This window comes from Schistosoma haematobium, chromosome ZW (genome assembly GCF_000699445.3).
Source record: "Schistosoma haematobium chromosome ZW, whole genome shotgun sequence".
Lineage (NCBI taxonomy): Eukaryota > Metazoa > Platyhelminthes > Trematoda > Strigeidida > Schistosomatidae > Schistosoma > Schistosoma haematobium.
Window position 1 is genome coordinate 7,049,602 of NC_067195.1, and position 21,198 is coordinate 7,070,799.

Below are 21,198 nucleotides of genomic sequence, written 5' to 3' on the forward strand. Positions count from 1 at the left end.
TATGAACCAATCGTTGGTCACCGGCTACCATGAGACTGCATCTCCTCACGTTGCTCCAGTGCTTTGTGGATCAGACTTTTAGGTCGAAGGCTCTGGGTGTGGTCCCCTAATAAAACCACCTGTGTTGGTTTTGTCACCCGGGTAGTATCACAGCCCTCACACAAATCGAATGATTTATGTGGCACATATCTATTTGGTGCTTCCTTGTACCAATGTTTAAGTGTTTAAATAATAAACAATAACATACTTCAAGAAACAGTTTACAAAGAACCTAAGTCAGTATGTACCTAGTTATCTAATCTTTTCGTACAACAATATGAATCTAGATTTAACAGTAACACTTACTTTGTTTTTTAAACCAGATGTTACCGAGGAACTTTTTTCTGTGTCTGTTGGACTGAATTCAGTTTGATAGGGCTGTAAACTTTTCTCGAACAAACTTAATAATTACAAATCAAAGTTTAGCCACTTCTCTTGTTGAGATCATTCTTACAACAAAGGTTAATGAAATTGCTACTTCAATAGAAAGATTATACACTATTAGTTGCTGAGCAACATTATCTACTATTACATCATTCGAATGATGATACCAATCTTCCCAGTTTGTTCGTAGGAGTCACTAGGATGCATAACTGTAATTACTGTTGGTTTTTCTAAATTTTGATTGGTTGATTTGGTTAAATTTGTATTTTATGATCGAGATCATTTTACATCAGTACTAATGAACATTTCCAAAGTAAAGAAAAACTTTCTATCTCCTAACATAACAAGCTTATATGTTTCACCTAACCAATGTATTTAATATAGGCCAATAAACTTACTTTCCATCTTTATGCCATGATAGTACTGGTTGTGGTATTCCTTCTGCAACCGCATGCAATGTAACTTCTTCATTAAGGGTTGCTGTTAGTTGAGTAGGTGGTTTTTGTATGAACCGAGGAGCCTGTAAAATTGTTTGTGGTTTACCTTCGACATGTATATTAAATCGAAGTTCCGCTTGACCAAATTGATTAGTAGCAATACAACTACAGACACCAGAATCAATATTAGGTACGGGTGTATCTAGAATTAGTGAACATACGTTTGCACGCATGGGGACGATCTGAAATGGTAAGGGTTTAGAAAATAGAAAAGAAGATATAACTATTTGGTTTACAAACATTTAAAAGATATCAAGATAATTCTCTAATAAACCGATATAAGCTTGAAAATCCATGGAATATAGGTACTGACAAGACGCTTCGTTTGCGTTCATGGATCCATTTTATTGCATGTGAAGTCATGTGTACCTATCACTGAGATATGACTGGTAAAAACAAAACAGTTGTCCAATGACTTTCAAGTAGATATTAGGTTTTGATGGAAATGAGTTTTAAAATATAACTAGTTATTTCATGTCAAAAGTACTTATAACATATGGGAGTATTTACCTTGTGCGTTTTATCCATGGTAATCGGACGACCATTAATAAACCATGATACTGTTGGGACTGGTTTCCCGATTACTTCAGCTTCTAAGCGAACAAGCTGACCTTCTTGTAGGTTTAAAACACCAGGACAGGTGATTATCGGACCAGCTTCTGTCGGAGACCAAGGGAGAGGACCTCGACAGAATACTGGTGGTTGACCAGTTGGAGCAACGCTTGACAGCGGTACAACGGATAGCTACAAGAAAAAGATTGAGACACTTCTTGAATGTTACGGTACACGTGAGGATATCACATTGCTTAAAAGAGATGAATGGATGTTTTCTAATTATCATAAAAGAAATCAATAATCATCAACAAATTTACTTACGTTAACAATACAATGATCTTCTCCAGCAGGATTTTTCGCTGATGCTACATAAATCCCAGAATCAGCTTCAGTTGGTTCTGTAATTTCCAATCCCACTTCACCATTGTCCTGATAAACAAAATTGTTTGTAATTATATTGGTCTCAATATCTCATAAAAATACATATTTAATCAATTTTAATGTCAATGTCTGTACCTCAGGTATTTTAATTATTGTCTGAAAGCAAACAACAAGTGGAATGTAGTGCTATCCTCTAACTTACGACTAGTTATTGTTTCATAAGTATTTCACATACAATGTATTTATCACTAAGATATAGGTTATTGGAAATATGTCAGTCAGTCAGTTAGTAACAACGTAGAACTTCGTACGTACGTACATCAGTATTCAAAATATGTCATTGTATTATAACAGGACTTCGATGGTAATTCATCAAATTAATTAATTGTATCAGTTAGCATTTATCAACAAGGTAAATTTGAAATTCAAACAAAATGGAATGAACACTAAAATTTCTAAATCATATAATACCGTTTCATAGTTAATGAACTTGCTATTTCAACGGTAAGACTATACATTAGTTGCTGAGCGACATTATCTACTATTACATCATACAAATGATGATACCAATCTTCCTAGTTTGTTCGTCAGAGTTACTAGGATGCTAAACTTTAGTTTTAAAAAGATAACTATTATAATCTAGAGTCTTTCAATCGTTTTACAAATCATTAGGTACAAATGAAAAGGGTTAAGATAAAATAAATATATGAAAATATTATTATATTATTTATGCAGCAGAATATATAGAAATTATACGAATATCATCTTCTAGCTGAACTCTACGTTTACAAACTTTTACTATAAGGGATCTATAGGGATATTTCGAATTTCTTAGTTAAGATTATAGAATGATTTTAATTAAGCGACCATTAAAATCCAGGAACTATTGGACGGATGCCTTGTCCTTGTATGGAACGCCTTAGCAGTGAGCGCCCACAACCACTCCACCAGAGATCAGATCAAGGGCATTCGGCTTCATGCGCGAACGCTTATCTTTTAGACCGCTGGTTCAAGTATCTAACTCCTGAAGACGGAGTTGTGCATACACATTTCTGAAGAGTCTTATGCTAAGTTGATGAAGTAAAGTATGAGCCAGTAACCTACTAGTTGAACATTACCTATTAGAAATTAGTCCAATCTGTGAAGGTTAAGATGCTGTGACTTTAAATGAGAAGTTGGTACAGAATAGTGAAAGGTTTCATGATCAAATTAGAAAAAATTTGTTATCCTGTCTGTCAATGTTATTAACAGTTATTCGCTTCCACCCTTAAGTTGAATATATCAGTAGGTGGAAATCACTAACTATGAAGTGAATAATGCTAATGGATTGCTATTAAATTTGATAGTCATACTGGAATTAATCAATAAACTGTTAATTAACCTGAATACAGAATAAGATTGAATTCCATGAAAAAGAAAATAAAAGCAATTGATACTTACCAATACATGATAATGTATCCTTTCATCTGAGTACAATGGTTTCCCATTTTTAAGCCATTGTACGCTTGGTTTGGGCTGACCATAAACTCTGCCATGTATATGTAATGGGATCTTTTCATTTATTTTAAGTTCACTAGGAAATCGTTCAATGAAATTTGGTGGAATCATTTCTGGTTGTATAAATATTGTTTGTTGTTGATATGTATGCGATAAATCAGTGATATCCATTGATGGGTGACTTAATTTCAATTCATATTCAGTATGAACAACTGGCTGTGGTAGAACAGATCTGAAAATTAATTCATATATATTGAGATTATGAATTTATCAATGATAGACCATCATTGAAAACCTGGAAGCAATGAGCGGGCGTTTCTTCCTAGTATAGGATGACTCAATGATGAGCATCCACGATCGCACACACGGGAGTCGAACCACTGGTCCGGTGTCCAACGATGTCAATATCTAACTAATTTCAACAATTTTGATCTTTTGAATAATTTTAATTACTACAATTTGTAAGGGAATGTTATATTTATTAGTGGAATAATAAGCAAAATACTAAAACACTTTGGAGGTCTAGTCAACACCTACAGATAAGTCGTTAATTTTTAAGTAAACACATTTCTTAGATGATTCAGCTGAAGATAGGTAAGCTGAGACTGGTTTTTTAATCAAAGCTTAAAGAAAAAAGACCTAATAAAACCCTGAGTAAAATTGAATGTGTGACAAAAATTGTGAATATCAACTATCTCTGAATCAGAATTAGGAGAAAGGACTGTACCAAGTAGTTAGATTCAGTATGGAGTTGTGGAGATTATTAAGTTTTTGATTGAGATCATAATCCGAATGATGTTAGTTCAACATTGAAAATCTGGGAGCATTAGACGGCCGTTTTGTCCTATTGTGGGACTCCTCACCAGTGTGCATCCACGATCCCGCTCGTGAGACTCGAACCCAGGGCTTTCGGTCTCGCACGCGAACGCTTAATTCCTAGACCATTGGGCCGGCATCCGACAGTGTTAATGTCTAACCTCGACCTATCCACGTAATTTCGCGACTATTTTCCATTGTACTGAGGTAGACACCTGTCTCTACTTAACACGGATTAGACTCCACTGGTCACGGCTTCTCACTAGAACTCCGAGAATTCCCTTACAAAGCTAGTCACTAGTAAGCACATGGTAATTATCAGTATGGAGTTCTGGAGATTATTAAGTCTTTGATTGAGTGATTTCTAAAAAAATCGTTATAAAATACACCTTAGCAAAGATGTAAATGAATTGTTCAGTGAATAGGTAACTCAGATATTTTAAGCGGAACCTACTAATTGATATAATTGCTTTTTCATTTTTCATAGTTTTTTATTCAATGAAGAGATCGAAATAAATGCATAATATAAAACTTGGTGTGTTTAAAACTCTCATAAAAACTCACATAGGTTCTTCACAAATTATTTGAAGACATTTTGAACATGAACCAGCTGGATTTGTAGCTGTCACTAACCATTCTCCTTGATCATCTGGTTGAATTTGTTGAACAATTAATCTTGTAATCCCTGTATTTGGTATATTTTGAATGAGTTGATTCGGATTACTATATACAATCATGCCATTATGATACCAATTCAATGAATTCAATGGCAAACCTTTAACTTCTACTTCTAATATCAATTCTTGATCAGGTTGAACTCTTATTGGAGATTCTGGGAATTTAATAAACTCCGGCGGTTGAACAGTTGGCTTTTTTGTATCGCTTATAGCTAGTTTTAAACAAAATTAAATCATTACTAAGCATAAATCTATATAGCAAAGAAGACTAATAAACTTATACACTTTTTTCATTAAATAAGTAACAAAATAAGTAGCCATTCTGTTAAAAACAAATCGGGCTTAAGATCGACAGAACAGGCTGCCAATTATATGTAAAGATATTCAAGTAGATCATATCTATCTGAAGCTTGTTCTGACGGTGCTGTTCAGAAGGACTCGAAAAGCTTTACGAGTAGACAAACCATCTTGGTCAGTCAGTCAGTCAGTCAGCTCCAACGTAGGACCAGGAACATATGTGTATCGGTCCAAGTTACCATACCTCATTAGCACAACAAGATGAACAACAAATTCATAGAAGTAGTTAATTCAGTGGTGTTAATGTATAAAAGAAAGACTATGTATAAGGTTATGGTACAGAAAGAAAGAATTAGTTCGTAGAAAGAAAGATATGAAGCAGTTCTAGTCTCATAGTTTAAGGGAAGATAAGTAGTGTATACACCTATGCCATTGTGATCGATTCTGAGCCATGTCTCCAGGAGTCTCTAACTATTGGTTACGATAGTCGCGCAGACCCCAACCAAGTAGTCTGCATCTACCAACATGGCTCAGACTAGAAGTTAGTGACTTGAAGCACTGATGCCACGTTTTGGTTTGGCCACGCCTAACTTTCTCCCAACCATCCCCAACACTAGTGAGCATTGTACGTCGTGGTAATCGGTGTTCAGGCATACGCAACACGTAGCCCAACCATCGCAGTCGACGAAGATTCACAACCTCACCAACTGATTTACCATCATCCATCTTAGTAGATGAAATTCAACCAAAATCCATAAAAATAAATTTGTTGTCTTTCCAAAAACGTTAAACACCTTTCTGAAGAAACTCATCCTGACTATTAATAAAGTGAACACTATTCCAATCAAACTATTTGAAGTCATTTGAATTTTTGCTTTCCATTAATTAAACACACTAGTAGTATGTTAACAGTTATTTTCTAAACCTTAATTATGTCCTCAAATCATAGGACGTAGAAAAAGAGGTAATGGTTTGTTATTCGACTAAACTGAAGCTCATACATTGAATGAGCAGTGGAATATATAAATGATTACTTGGATTCTTATAATTAATATTAAAAACAAAGCTTCTTGTCACTTTTGTTAGTTTTAATTCATAATGATCTTTGAAAAATTTGGCTATCAGATTAACAATTCACAAAGTGTAAAAATTTAAATGTGGAAACTTAATGATTTACTTTTCGTTATAACGCTTATATTAGACATAACTTCTGCTTGACCCGCTATATTTTCTGCTATACATGTGTAAAGACCAGAATCTTCTGGGAATAGTTCATTCATAATTAAATGTCCTGTCATGATTACTGGATGAGGCTGTAATTCATTCACATCAGACACTGGTGGTCCAACTTGAGTTTGTTGATGATCTGGGCTATCAACTAAAGGTTGTCCATTTAGATACCATTTAATGAATGGTATTGGATTGCCACAAGCTTCAGCTGTTAAAATTAATCGTTCGCCCTCATATAATTCTATTTCTGGACTGAAGGTCTAATATGAAAAAGATGTATGTTAGAAAAGACAATAATTAGTGTAAAAGTCATGGTAATATACAAGATAAATCCAGATAACATTGAGTTTAATTATAATTTTTTTCTAGATATTCAACATGATTTCTTGAAGAACTCACTAAAGTACGTCAAAAGTTCTAATAAGATTAAAATTAATGTTTGATACAAATGCATTTTAGGTGTTTACTTCTAGCTGAAATTCATCTTAGTTTCTCACCTATGAAATAATAATAATTATTATTATCAGCTTTATTCAATATTATATTTTTGGCACAATATAGAATTCTCAGCGCAAAGTATTTCAACAAGTTTCCGTTTCTTTCTTCTTGGTGGGTCCTGGTGATAAATATTGAGTGATCGCCAGTTAGATGTTAGCAGTCCAGTAAATGAACATTTGAATAATGTGCATTCTTTTCGTTGTATATTGCCAGCAACCACATTGTCTCTTATTGAGTTTTTTGTAACTTTGACAACGAAAGGTTGTACACTTTTCAGAAACGCAGCAGAATAGGTTATGCGATTAATAAACATAATGATATATTAAAACAAACAAAAATAGATAATTTGTTGAAATATCTAGATGGCAGGAACAGGTAGCCCAGATGCTCAAGCAGGCCTCACTTTTCTACGTGATGGAAATGGGTTTAGACGTTTCATTTGAACACATTGAGTGTTTTGTCACGTTACATTAGTCTGAGAAACGTTAGTTCAACAAAATTAAAGCAGCAATAACTATGATCGAAGTGAAAAAATAGCTAAGTTTTGGTGTAAGTTTGATGACAATTTCATATCTTCATGTTAGCCGTGTTAAAATCATTTTGCATTCGGAAATGTATTAACATCCTGTGATTTCAGAGTGCACAAGAAACATGTATAATCAGATGTTAGTGAAATAAACTTGTCTGTTAACTTCATAGGTCATAATAAACAATCATCAAGTAATACGAAGATAATTACTGCTCACTATGTCATATTGACTGAATTAAGAGTAAGATTGCCTAAACCTTAGGGTTGTTCGAGAGTGGAATTCATTAGCCTATCAACTAATATGCTAGACTTCACGTTAATCAATATGTCGATCTATTCATCAAAAGGTTTTTCAACCAAGACAAAATCTACCTTGGAATATAGTAAAACCGTAAATATCCCCATTCATTTAATACTATTATGTATGGGTAATCAGAAATGAAAATCGATTACTGATTTATGTTATGAATGGATTGATCATGATAGTGAAACTAAGTTTTTTTTCTGTAATAAAAGTATGAATTAGGGTTAGGCAAAAATATCCAGAATTTAACACATGTATTGATATTCAGTGAAGTAAATTGGACAAGTTTTATCAATTGCAGTACGGCAAGTGTCAGTAAAATATATACATTTCAATACATAATAAATAAAAATAACCATTTTTACTTCAGTCACAACTGAAGTGAATCACAAATATCTAATCAATAAACAAATATTCATAATTGACGTACTTTTGTGAAATATGGCTTCTCTGGGTACGGTCGAGGTTCTGGAGATGGTATTTGAACTTGTTTTAGACCTTCTACTTGCACTGTCAACTGGCTTAGACATAACTTATCTAATTCACGAGGATAAGGTCTTTCTGGTTCTGTAAAAGAATTAGAAATAAAAGAGTTTAAGTTTTAAAAAAAGGACAATTGTCTTTAAGTTATAACCATAGACCTTTGAACGATAGTTGGTGTGTTGGGTTATTCATGTTTTGGATATTTCAAGGTATGCATGATATTGGTGTACTAGTTGACTTGATGCAATATATACCATTATAGACTTGTCATCTATACTAAACCCAATGATTAGAAGTTAAACTTATTCAAATTGTTGATGACTATTTAAATAAAACCGATACTTTAGTAGTGTACAATATACAAATCGATATTGAAAAATGTATTAAATCAATTATTTCTGTAGTGCATACTATTTATGCTGACAGATACAAGTAGTATGTAGCACCAAATGGAAGTTCAATGCCTGGTGGCAGAAGATTGCTACCTTGAGGTGGTGGTCGGGCTTGCCTATCGTGATGAAGCAACCGAGCTATACTGGCTGGAACAACCGCTCCTCAAGGTCCTACCATGTTAGACAGGTCGGTTGAAGAGCAGTAAGACTAAAAGCAACAAACCTAAGGTCCGAAGGAGAAGTCGTACTGCTGACTGTACAGAGGTGTGACAGGAGTAAGGTGTTTCCTTCAGACAACCAGCATGACAGCGATGCTGCCTTCCCACAAGGAGGGGTGGGGTTAGAAAAGGTCGACCCTAAAAATGCACACCTCGCCTTATCCCACAGATATCCGTCTCCGGCGGTAAGGTTTCAACAAGTACGGAGCTAACACAAAAATTACCCATAAAAAGGTCTTGTGTGACCGACCTAGAGCAGTTGTCCCCTGGGCACTGCGGTCACGCTCTCAGGCCATTAAGACCACCTCTAATCCAATTTCCTTTTCAGGCACCTCCAGAAGAACCCTTCCACGGTGTGGGCAACCGGAAAGTGATAACCGCCCTCATACCTCTAACAGCACTCAAGACCACATATGAGAGTAATCAAAATTACAACAGAATTAGAGGAATAATAGAGTATGTAAAGGACAGAGCAAATAAGAATTTCAAAGAATGTATTTAATGTATGATTTTCATAATTTACTAAGCCTCTATGTGACAGCTATTTTATAAAGTACAATATTACTTAAGAGCATATAAATGAGATGCAAATTATCATCATTTCAACATCATATTATTTACTTAATTTTTATTCATATTATTACAGAACAACTTACCTAAAACAGTTAACAAACCAGAAGAAATACATTTTCCAGCTGGATTCTCAGCAATTACAGCATAACGACCAGAATTTTCAAAGAATGCTTCAGGTATATTGAGTGCATAAATACCATTACCTTCACATTCAAGTAAATAGTTTGGAGAACTTGTAATTTCATGACCATCACGAGTCCTGAAATATTTAAAAGAATTAATTTTGTAAATAATGTATTATGTGACATATGAATTTGATCATTCTGTTCATCCTTGAGGGTACAGCATACAACTAAATGATATATTTTTATTAAATTTTCCAGAAAACTATTCCTCACTAATCAGATTATACCTCTTCTTTGTAACCAGAGATTCGAACCCAGGACATACCAGTCTCGTGTGCGAACGCTTAACCTCTAAGCCATTGAGCCAGCCGGTGTCCTACGGTGTTAATGTTTAATTTTAACCAATTCACGAAATTGAGTGACAGATCTACCACTGTCATCAATGAGTTACTATCTCATGGCAGACCCGGTCGAACTTCACTCGTCACTGCTTCTCACTAGAACTCCAAGAAATACTTATTGAAGCCAGTCACTACTGAGCATATGTTGATAATTATCAGAAGGGGTTTTTGTGGATATTGTAGTAATTTCAATAGTTGAGATCATGCGTCAATTGAAGCTGATGACGAGCACTGCTGAGGAGTCCCACAATAGAACGAAACGGCTGTCCAGTGCTTCCAGGTTTTCTATGATAGTCCAGCTTCAATTGACTTATGATCTCAACCATTGAAATTACTACAATATCCACAACAATCCCTTCTGATATTTCATTATTGTTCATTTATAATGAAAATTTGATCAATTCAGAAACGTTTTACCCGGAAATTTCATAGACCAAATCATTTTTGAAAAAACTAAACATTGTTTTTGAATTAAATAAATGAAATTCAACTTATTAATCACTTATAAAATTCAATTAATGTAATCATTATTGTTGTATCCAAGTTATATTTGATATAAAAAATTAAGTTAAAACTGTTTTTCAGTCAGTGAGAAGAAATGTCGACGTCTGGGAGGGAAGCATGGGATACAGTGGACATCCAGGATGCAGCTGGACGACATAGACTTCGCACATGATCTGGATCTTCTATCGCACACGCAACAACAAATGCAGGATAAGACGACCAATGTAGCAGCAGCCTCAGCAGCAGTAGGTCTCAACACACACAAAGGGAAAAGGAAGATTCTCCGATACAACACAACATGCACCAATCGAATCACACTTGACGGAGAAGCTTTGTAAGATGTAAAAATCTTTACATATCTGAGCAGCATCATTGATGAACACGGTGGATCTGATGCAGATATGAAGGTGCGTATCGGCAAAGGGAGAGCAGCATATTTACAATTGAAGAACATCTGGAACTCAAAACAACTATCAACCAACACCATGACCAGAATTTTCAGCACAAATGTCAAGGGAGTTCTACTGTATGGAGCGGAAACATGGAGAACTATGGAAGCCATCATTCAGAAGATACAAGTGTTTATTAACAGCTGTCTACGCCAAATACTTCGGATCCGTTGTTCAGACAATATCAGCAACAACATACTGTGGGAGAGGACAAACCAGATTCCAGCGGAGGGAGAAATCAGGAAGGAACGCTGGAAGTGAATAGGATACACATTGAAGAATTCACCCATCTACGCCACAAGGCAAGCCCACACATGGAATCCCCAAGGCCAAAGGAAAAGTGGATGACCAACGAACACATTACGCCGAGAAATGCAGACATTCATGAAGAGAATGAACACGAATTGGATAGAACTATAAAGGGAGGCTCAGGACAGAGTGGGTTGGAGAATGCTGGTCGGTGGCCTGTGCTTCATTGGGATTAACAGGTGTAAGTAAGTAAGAGAAAAAAGTATATCTCAAATGAAAATGAACAATTATTTAACAAAATAACCAAAATAATTACTATAAACATTTTAAATAATGTAAATAATCTTACCATGTAACTGTTGGTGGTGGATGTCCATCTACTTTAACAATTAATCGAACTGATTCTCTCTCATATATTATTTGATTTTCAAGTCCTTTAATAAATCTTGGCGTCATTAAACGACCACGTACTATTAAATTTGCAGTACTTTGTGCACGACCTGCAATATTTTCAGCTTCACAAGTATATTCACCTGCATCGTCAGGAAATGCCTTTAATTTTTAAGGAAAAAATTGAAACATATTATCTGTGTAGAGTTGTGGAGATTGTTAAGTTTTTGATTGACATTATGAATCGATATATGTTAGACCACCATTGAAAAACTGGACGTGCTGGATGGCTATTTCGTCCTAGTATGGGATGATTCGGCAGTGCGCATCCTTCATAATTCTTCTGATTCTGTTTTTAGTTCTATTCCTTTTTTTCCTTTTCGGTTCTTTTTTGTTCAATCTTCTCAATCCTGTTTTTGACAGACATTCCACTTCTGATTGGTATTACATGCTATTTATATTCACCAGCATAAGTAGCATACACCACAACACTACTTGTTGGTACAGAATGAACGGAGTGTGACTAAAAGTGAAACCCAGGGTGTCCGTTGATGTTTACTCCAGGACTCGAACCCAGTGCTGTGCCACTTTGCTACTGAGTGCAACTAACCATTTACTTGTACAATAGTTGTGGAAATTAATTCAGTTTGAAACGGTTTGGATTATCCCGTTATTAATATCTTTGACTGAAATTTGATCAGTTTTGGTTGACATAGGTACATCATTTACAGATTAGCTCGATATAGTCATTATAACACAAGTTGATATAGAATAGATGAACTCATCAAATCTTAGTCAGCATAATCCAAATTGGATTAATACTACTTGGCTATTATTGATTGTCTAAGGTCAGTCAGTTAAATAGACGATGATATTCAACACTCTTCACAAACCAAAGTACCATTTGGATTTTTTATTCATATAAAATCTTTTAGATCTTTCGAAATGTTTGATTACTTTGTTTAAAATGTTGAACCCAATCAATTAATTGAATATTATGTAACATATTTAAAAAACTAAAAAAATTCACTAATTACAATTAACTTATTTTTGATAATAATGAAAAATAACTTACTTCACTGAGTGTTAATCGTACACGATTATTTGTATAATCTAAACGGAAATCAGGACCATCAGATAATTGACGTCCGGAACGATACCATGATATTTTGGGTTGTGGTGTTCCATTGACAAGACCTTCTATAACAACACATGCTCCTTCATCAGCTACAACATTTGCTAGAGGTTTTACAAATTCTGGTGGAATAGGTACTTCAACAATTACATCTACTGGACGGTACTAGAAGAGTACGGATGATAAACAATAAAATAAATTGTCTAGTTTATCCGTTTAGAAGAAGAATATTTTTATTCAAAAAATATGAGAACATTAGGGAATGAATGTAAAATCAATTTGGAGAAAATATTTTTTAAGAGCTAGTGAGTCAAAAAGTAGAGGAGCTTCTTAACTATATTTTCAAAACGGTACATGTATTCGGTTTTGTTAGAGAATTCAGTTTAGTAAAACCATATTGATGATTGTATTGCAGTTCATTATGATTCTAATAACATTTTATTTGAGTTCAGGATTGGACAAACAATGACCACGTGTTTGAGCTCACCAGTGACTAGCTTCAAGATGCGACTCCTAAAGTCTGAGTGAGAAGCTGTAACCAGTAGAGTCCAATTATGTCAGGTGTGAGACAGTTTTCTGCCACAGGAAATAGATAAGGGTTACGCAATATCTTGAATTGACTGAAGTTAGACGCTGAAACAGTTAGATGCCGGCTCAGTTGTTCATAGTATAAGGGTTCGTGTGCGAGGTCGGTCATGGGTCCGATCGTCACATGTGAGGTCGTGGATATGAATTACTGAGGAGTCTCATCCTGGGACAAACATCTGTCCACAAACCTCTATTCTGATTAAAAAATCTGTGTTTTTACTTACAGATTTAGATGAGTTGTTAGCTCTGGTTTTCAGTCATTATGTGTTACTAGAAAAATAGATTTTCTAAATTATTCGATTTAAATAAATCCGATAAACAATATTTCCAAAAAGAGTAAGTTAAATTAGTGTGTGAAAGCTGTAGAAAGTGATGAGTACTTAACAGAAAAATGTTCTGGGTCAAAAAAGAAAAAAACTATTAGTTTCCAGTCACGTGGCATAGCATAATAAAAAGGATTGGTTGAAATCACTAAACTATTTAATACTGAATTTCAACCATATGATTCTATTTTAAGGTACTCATTGAAACTTTAAAAATACTAGTCCAGTTTAAACACAATTAAACAGAAGGTTATGACAACCGTTTATCACTTCTTAGTTGATGTTAGTTTTTTTCAGACTGTTATTTGTGATGACCAACTAATCTTTATTAATAGTTGGATTCATGAGTCGATCTTAGCTAGACCACCATTGAAAATCCGGAAGTTATGGACGACCGTTTAGTCTTAGTATGGGACTCCTCGGTGGTGCGCATCCTCGATTGTCTCCACCCAAAAACTGACGATGGTTTGCTCAATATCATTGATCTATTGAAGTTAGACATTAGTACCATTGGATATTCGCTCAGTGGTCTAAAGGTTAAGTGTTCACTCACGAGAATGAAGGTCTTGAGCTCGAGTTGCGTGTGACGGATCGTAGATGCGCACCGTTGAGGAGTCCCATACTAGGACGAAACGGCAGTTCAGTAACTACAGACTCTCAGTGGTAGTCTAGCTCAGATTAACTCATGAATTCAACTATAAAAACTAATACGATCTCCACAAATCCTCATTTTGATAGTTTTCATTAATTTGAATATTTTTTTGACTGTTAAAACATCTATACTTCAAGTAGTCGCTCTCTACGCACACATAATAACATCAGAACATTTTTAGGAATGTTTAACATACTCTAGCGTAGAAATCCGCAATCCATTGACTTTTATGATGTTCAATCTGCGGTACAACTGGAACGACATTCATATTTGTTTCATGTTCAAAAGTCGACTCAAATATTGATGTTAAAGATGGCCTACTTGGTAGATGAGTTGAAATAGCAGTTTCATACTATTAAAATAAAAGAAATAGACAATATAATACGAATTTTCTCAAAACATATCGATTGTATATTATCGATTCGTAAAGCCGGAATAAATAGTATACAGAAATATTATGCGTAAAAGGGACACATGGTGTGTAAACTACTGTTCATAGCACATTGTTTGATTAACTGAGTTTTGCTTCATTTTCCACCAATAACGATAGTAAAAATAGAACAGAAACACCAAATATTTACCATAAATAACAGTAGAAGAAGTGAAACTGATACGACGGGGAAAAATATGCATAATCTTACTCATTGTGGATTTTGTTCTACATTACATCCTTTCTTTAATTCAATGCGATGATTACTCAATGCTTTTTAGTCACAAGCATTCTAAGTAACGATGGATACTGGCTAATAATGGAATTCAGGACCCACGTTTCATCCTAATTGGCACTCTTTAGTTGGGTGTACTTGTATCCCAGAATTGATGTTCACTCCAGAACTCGAACCCATTACCGTTCGCTTCAAACGCCATCGCGTTATCAACTTAGCTACTGAGTCCTGATAAGGACCTGCTTGTGTAATGGGGTGGGATTCCACTGCTAGCCACCATTCATCTGTGCTTATGGTTTGTGGTTTGTTATCATTCTGGATATCTTTTCATACATGTGGTTTCATCCTAAATGGGTGACCAATCAATGTATGAATGAGTGTATATACGACTAGGGTCGCCTTCTTATATTTGGAGTTAATGAATCTTCATTTGTACCAGTCTTTGTGTTCTTTCTTCGCTTCATGAGAATTGCATTGGTTCCTCGTTTGTTTTTTCAAGTATAATTATTAAGCGAGATAACAAGGATATAACAAGAACCATTCCATATCTCAAAACAATGTCAATATTCTATCAAACTAACGATAACGAAAATAACTTAGGAGAATGAATTTAGATTTTCTGAATAGAACAATTTCATCATCATGGAAATACTGACCAGATTACACTATTTTATACAACCTCAGTAAAACGACAGTTACCTTATTTAATTTTATGAATGAAATACTGTATGTCATTCCAGTTTAAAAAATGTTTGTGAATTAGTCTTGATCAAAATAGAACTTGGCACAAACGTTCTTAGTAAATCATAATTTATATTTTTTTCCTTTCATCAACTAGATGTTCTTGTTTTATTCATTTCACTTCTCAAAACATATTTGATAACTTGATCATGTTCCTGTATCACATAATGTTACATATCCCATATGAACTAGTGTAGGAATTACTATCATGATTGTTTTCATCTAATTCTCTAAATAAACTTCTTTAAAAACGAATAGAATATCAGGAACAACTAATGGGTTAAAACGATTTAATGAAGTCCAATATATGGACGAACCAATCAGATATAAAATAATGAGTCACGACTCGAAATTCATCCATACATTTGGCTAAAGAGAGTTTTGACATTATAGCTGATGTTAATTGGTGATGAAAACCTTAAAATTTATTTTTAACCCTAACCATCAGCTGTAAATGAGAATTTTAACTGCTTTATAACCCTCATTTATTCGTAATCAGGTGTTCAGTCTCAAGGTCACTTCAGTGTCGCTGAAAGGTCGTTCATAAATTATAGTTTCACTGCTTCATGTGATCTTTTTCCGAAGATTTGTGATGAAATGTTAGAATTCTGTAAGTAAATATGGAGATCGGACAATTAGTTGAGTTTCTTTTTCTTATATGACAGAAAACTAAACCTTTTATACAATTATTCGCTACATTACAATTGTGTCAGGTTACAAAGTATACTGATACAAACTTGCAATGTAATCCATATCATAATAATTTTGACTAAGATTAACTCTGTAACTGATATATATTATTCCTAGTGTTAAACATCAGTATCTTACTTGTTTTAATTGAGTTTCCATAAGATAAGTTTTTTCATAATGTAATCGACTTTCATAACCACTAATCACTTCAGTCTTTGCTGATAAATCTGTTGACAGTTGTGTTTTGTATTCAGGTACTAACGGTATCAGTTCCATTTGATGCTCATGTTCACCTTCCGATGTATAACCTTCCTCTAAATGTGGATGACTAGCAACTTTTGTATCTAATTCAGTACGATATTCTGGAACTATTGGTGTGACTTCAAGTTTGATAGGATGTTTAGTTTCAACAGCATATCCAGGCATCAATTCTGGTTTAGAGGATACGTCAGTGTTCAGTTCAGTTTTATATGAAGTAGTCATGGGAATAATATCCAATTTGTGTTCATGTTCTTCTTCTGATGAATAACCAGCTTCAAGTATGGGATGACTTGCTATTTTTCGTTCCATTTTTGTATGATATTCCGGTACCATTGGAGTAATTTCAAATGATCGAATATGTTCAGTTTCTGTAGTATAGCCTGGTGTCAGCTCTGGTTTACTATAAATATCAGTTGTTAATTCAGTTTTATAATCAGTGTGAGGTACAATAGGTACAACATTCATTTCATATTCACGTCCTTCTTCGGCTGCATAACCTTTTTCTAATATCGGCCTAGCTGGTAAATTATGTTCTAATGATGTTTGATATTCACGTCTCATTGGTGTAATATGTAATGTACGTTTATGTTCTTTTACTGAACTATAACCAGACATGATATATGGTCTACTTACTAGATTTCTTTCCATACGTGTTTTATAATGACGTACCATTGGTACGACGGACATACTATGTTCATGTTCTTCTTCTGATGAATAACCTGGTGAAAGACGTGGTTGACTAGCAACACGTCGTGAATAACGTGTTTCAATGTTTGGTACAATTGGTGTAATTTGTTTTTTATATAAATGTTGTGTACTACTATAATGTTTTACTTGGCCTTGTAATTTTAATTGACTATCAATAGGTCGTATTATCTAAAGAATTAAAAATGAAAGTAATATTAGTTAAGGAACTATGACATAAAGATTATTAACCTTACATGTTATTCTCTATAGAATTATTGTTTCTGTTAGTGTTGTATTTTGTAGGTTCTTTCTTGGGAAGATCTCCAGGTAATGAGGTAAAATAAATTAATTTGGAAGGTGGCCATCTACCTAAGAACATTGTAGTATTTTGTTGTTTAGAAATGATTTACTAATTTTTATATCCTAAATTCACTAATGCTTCAAACCTTGGATTGTTTGTTATAAAACAGAGAATATTTCCTTGTTTATAGTTATCTATTACACACTAGTGCAGGAAGTCGAAATTCTCAGATTCGATCTCGAAAACTGGCTAAACTACGTATTCAGTTACGGAAATCCGAAAAGAATTGAAGGACTCACCTACTACTGTATAAATTAACTGACATAATCATATTGAACAGGTTTCCATTTTAGCTTAAACGACGTTTGTTGTATGTATGATAATGATGTTCACTTAATAATATCCACAACTCCATACTAGTAATTACCATGTGCTCACTAGTGACTAGCTTCATGAGGGAATTCTCGGAGTTCTAGTGAAAAGCCGTGACCAGTGGAGTCTAATCCATGTTGAGTAGAAACAGGTATCTACCTCAGTACAATGGTCTCTCAATTTCGAGGATTGGTTGGGGTTAGACAGTAACACCGTTGAATCCGGCTCAGTGGTCTGGAGGTTAAGCGTTCGCACTCCATACTGAAGGCCATGGGTTCGAATCCCTCGCGCGGGGTCGTAAATGTGCACTGATGAGGAGCCCCACAATAGGACGAAACGGTCGTCTAATGCTTCCAGCTTTTCAATGTTGATCTACCACCAATCGGTTTATGATCTCAATAAAAAATTTAATAATCTCCACAACCCCATATTGATAATATTCACTTCGTTCAATATATGTTTAGTATAATATAGAGTTCTCTAAGGCCTACTGTATTAACATCGTAGATGTTGGTTTAGTACTGACATACATATTACGTAAACCAATACAGTGATAAAGTACAGATACTAATTCACAAGAAGCTTTGTATAAAATACCATTTGGTGACAATAAAAAAACTTTCTAAGCTCCATAAAGATTTATTCACCTTAATGGGTACTAAACACATTCAAACTGCTATAATGCATTTAAATGCTCATAATACATATCCCCAATAGAATTCTGATGTTAACCTACAGCGTAAACAATAGTAAAACTATATATTTGGATTCCGTCAAATTGTTTCATTTTCAGAATAATATCCGATTTGTCAAAATACATGAGAACAATCGAATAGTAGTCAATATTAATCAGGTAAAAATTAAAATCTAAAGGAAATAAGACTGAAATAGTTCCCTAGACTATTACTGTATCGTTTAAGTTAACTTAATTAATTGACAATTTAAATGTGATCAACTAATATATTGATATCAAAAAGTGATCTGAGCAAAATGAAAAGAATTTAACAATGTTTAATATACAATTATCAATATAGGGTTGTGAAGATTGTTGAGTTTTGATTGAGATCCTGAATGGATCCATGTTAGACCAATTATTATGTTACTGGAATCATAGAGTTAAGAATTTATGCATACTAAGAAATTTCAACGTACAAAGAGGTATTTAACATATTTAACTACTAATTTTAAACTATCTCTAAACAATTTATTTTACCTCTGTTCGACTTAATGATTGTTCTTTGCGTGGTAATGCAAAGGTGAGTTGAATTGGTGGTGTTGGCTGTCTTGGTCTTATTTGTAAATGATGTCTTGTCAAATAGTATTGTGATGGTGGAGCTGATGTTTCTCTTTGAAATCGTACTGGTGATAAAGGTAATTGAACTGTAGCAAATGATTGTGGTGAAATGATTGGAGCAGTACTTGCTGGTGATGGAGGTAATGATGTTTCACGTGGACATATTTGTCGTGTAACTGTATGCCTTGTTAAACTCATCGTAGATGGAGGTCTTTTAATTATTGTTTGACTATAACCAATAGGACTTATAAATGCTGAACAAGTAACTCTTCCATGGAGATTTTCAGCTATAGCTTGATAACGACCTATTGATCAATAAAGTATATTAGGAAAATAACTTTAAAATTAACAGAAACAGATGAAGAAGAATCTGATTAAGCGACTAATTTAAGTCAGCATACTATTTTATGTTCTACTTTCCTTACTTGGCAACTGTCAACCTCGCTACACTTATTATGGAATCTGGGTGTAGGAACCGACATTTACATAACATGTAATAACTTTTCTTTATAAAAACTTTGGATATTATCTATCTAATTGAGCACAAATCATGAATGATAAATAGTAAACTATTTTCACTATTCAAGTAATTCATAATTTTATTATGCCCGAAATTTCCGAATCACAGTGACTCCTTACATAATGTTTAGTTTATTTCGATTTCTTCAAGATGAAAAGTTACTGAGGAACTTCCAAAGTTTGGCTTAGAAGTTTCGATCACTTACCTAACACAGTACTTTTTATTCTCAATTAAACTTAATGAAATAACTAACCAAGAATCTCATAAAATATTTAATAGAAAATGAGTACTTTTTAGAGAAAGCAAGTAGCATAATATTTTGGTTCATATAATTACCTTCGTACTTTATGTATTACACATTGTGTTAGTTTTTTTCCTCAGAATACAATATCTTAACTCATATTTTAATGTTCATATAAGCTTATAAGTGAAGAATTTGACAACGCCTTTTAGTGAAATGCAGGATGAAGGCTTCACGATAATGAAGTAGATACATTTATATCTTACTTTATGAATCCCGGAATTCAGTGAACTTAGATTAAAACTATTCGATGGCCATAATAGAAACAAGTAACATATCCTCTAACCTTTATTTTTATCAATGTAGAACTACATTAGAACATGTTATACAATATTGTTCATGAGATGATCATATTAGGTTTCATTGGCCTTTGAAAAGTATATGGTATTGATATAATAGTATTAAAAATTCTACCAACTAAAAATTTGATTTCAGAAAAGTCTTGTCATGAAAGCTATCTTGCATTTAGAAGTGTGAGATTAGAATTTATAAACGAACCAATCAGATTTAGGATAACACGTCTTGGATTTTGGCGCGAAATTCATTCATCCATTTGTCTAAATAGTGCTTTGGCATTTCGTGGTGAAAAATCATAAATCTAATCCCTAACCCAATCCATTAATTGTGCATCATAATCCTTCTTCAAACTGCTTTATAACCCTCATTTAACCCTAGTATGTAGGTGGACATTCTCATGGTCATTTTAATGTTGCTCAAAGGTCGTCCATAAATTATAGTCTCATCTTTTTTAGATTTAACTCCATAAAGAGTACTACTGTTAATAAAATAAGTCAGAATATGTATATTTCCTGTAACACTTTTCATAAAACTTATTTCTAGTGAACTTTTATAAGAAACTAAAAGTATTTCGATATATTTGATATCTGGTAGATAAAAATGATTATTTCATACGGTTAGTCTAATAAATTACCTTTCACTAAGTAAAGACAAATCAATCTAATACTTATTATTAGGTAAATCTAACAGAAAATTTTCACTATTAAAGCTAGGCTCTAAATCTTCATTTGATGGATTGGGTACTTCAACTATTTCGTCTATACTTATCATGATTTATCAAGTAACTATGTCATTCTATTTTAGTTGGATTAACTAGCAACCTATGGCGAATAAACAGTAAAAGTATACTAGCATTTTAGAAGTAAGTTTATATATGACTGAC

At 33.8% G+C, this 21,198-nt stretch overlaps 1 protein-coding gene across 1 annotated transcript in view; it reads right to left on the reverse strand.

The window, feature by feature from the left end:
• The window catches only part of MS3_00002673 (uncharacterized protein), a 252,496-nt gene that overhangs the window by 195,271 nt on the left and 36,027 nt on the right, over positions 1-21,198 (reverse strand). The window contains exons 19-31 of the mRNA XM_051210282.1: positions 19,117-19,502; positions 16,421-17,419; positions 14,383-14,538; positions 12,564-12,788; positions 11,448-11,650; positions 9,454-9,629; positions 8,135-8,271; positions 6,321-6,633; positions 4,734-5,058; positions 3,297-3,585; positions 1,797-1,904; positions 1,431-1,664; positions 822-1,102 (exon numbers count right to left, since the gene is read on the reverse strand). The gene's annotated coding sequence lies outside the window, so the exon portion shown is untranslated. The remainder of the gene's footprint in view (positions 1-821; positions 1,103-1,430; positions 1,665-1,796; positions 1,905-3,296; positions 3,586-4,733; positions 5,059-6,320; positions 6,634-8,134; positions 8,272-9,453; positions 9,630-11,447; positions 11,651-12,563; positions 12,789-14,382; positions 14,539-16,420; positions 17,420-19,116; positions 19,503-21,198) is intronic.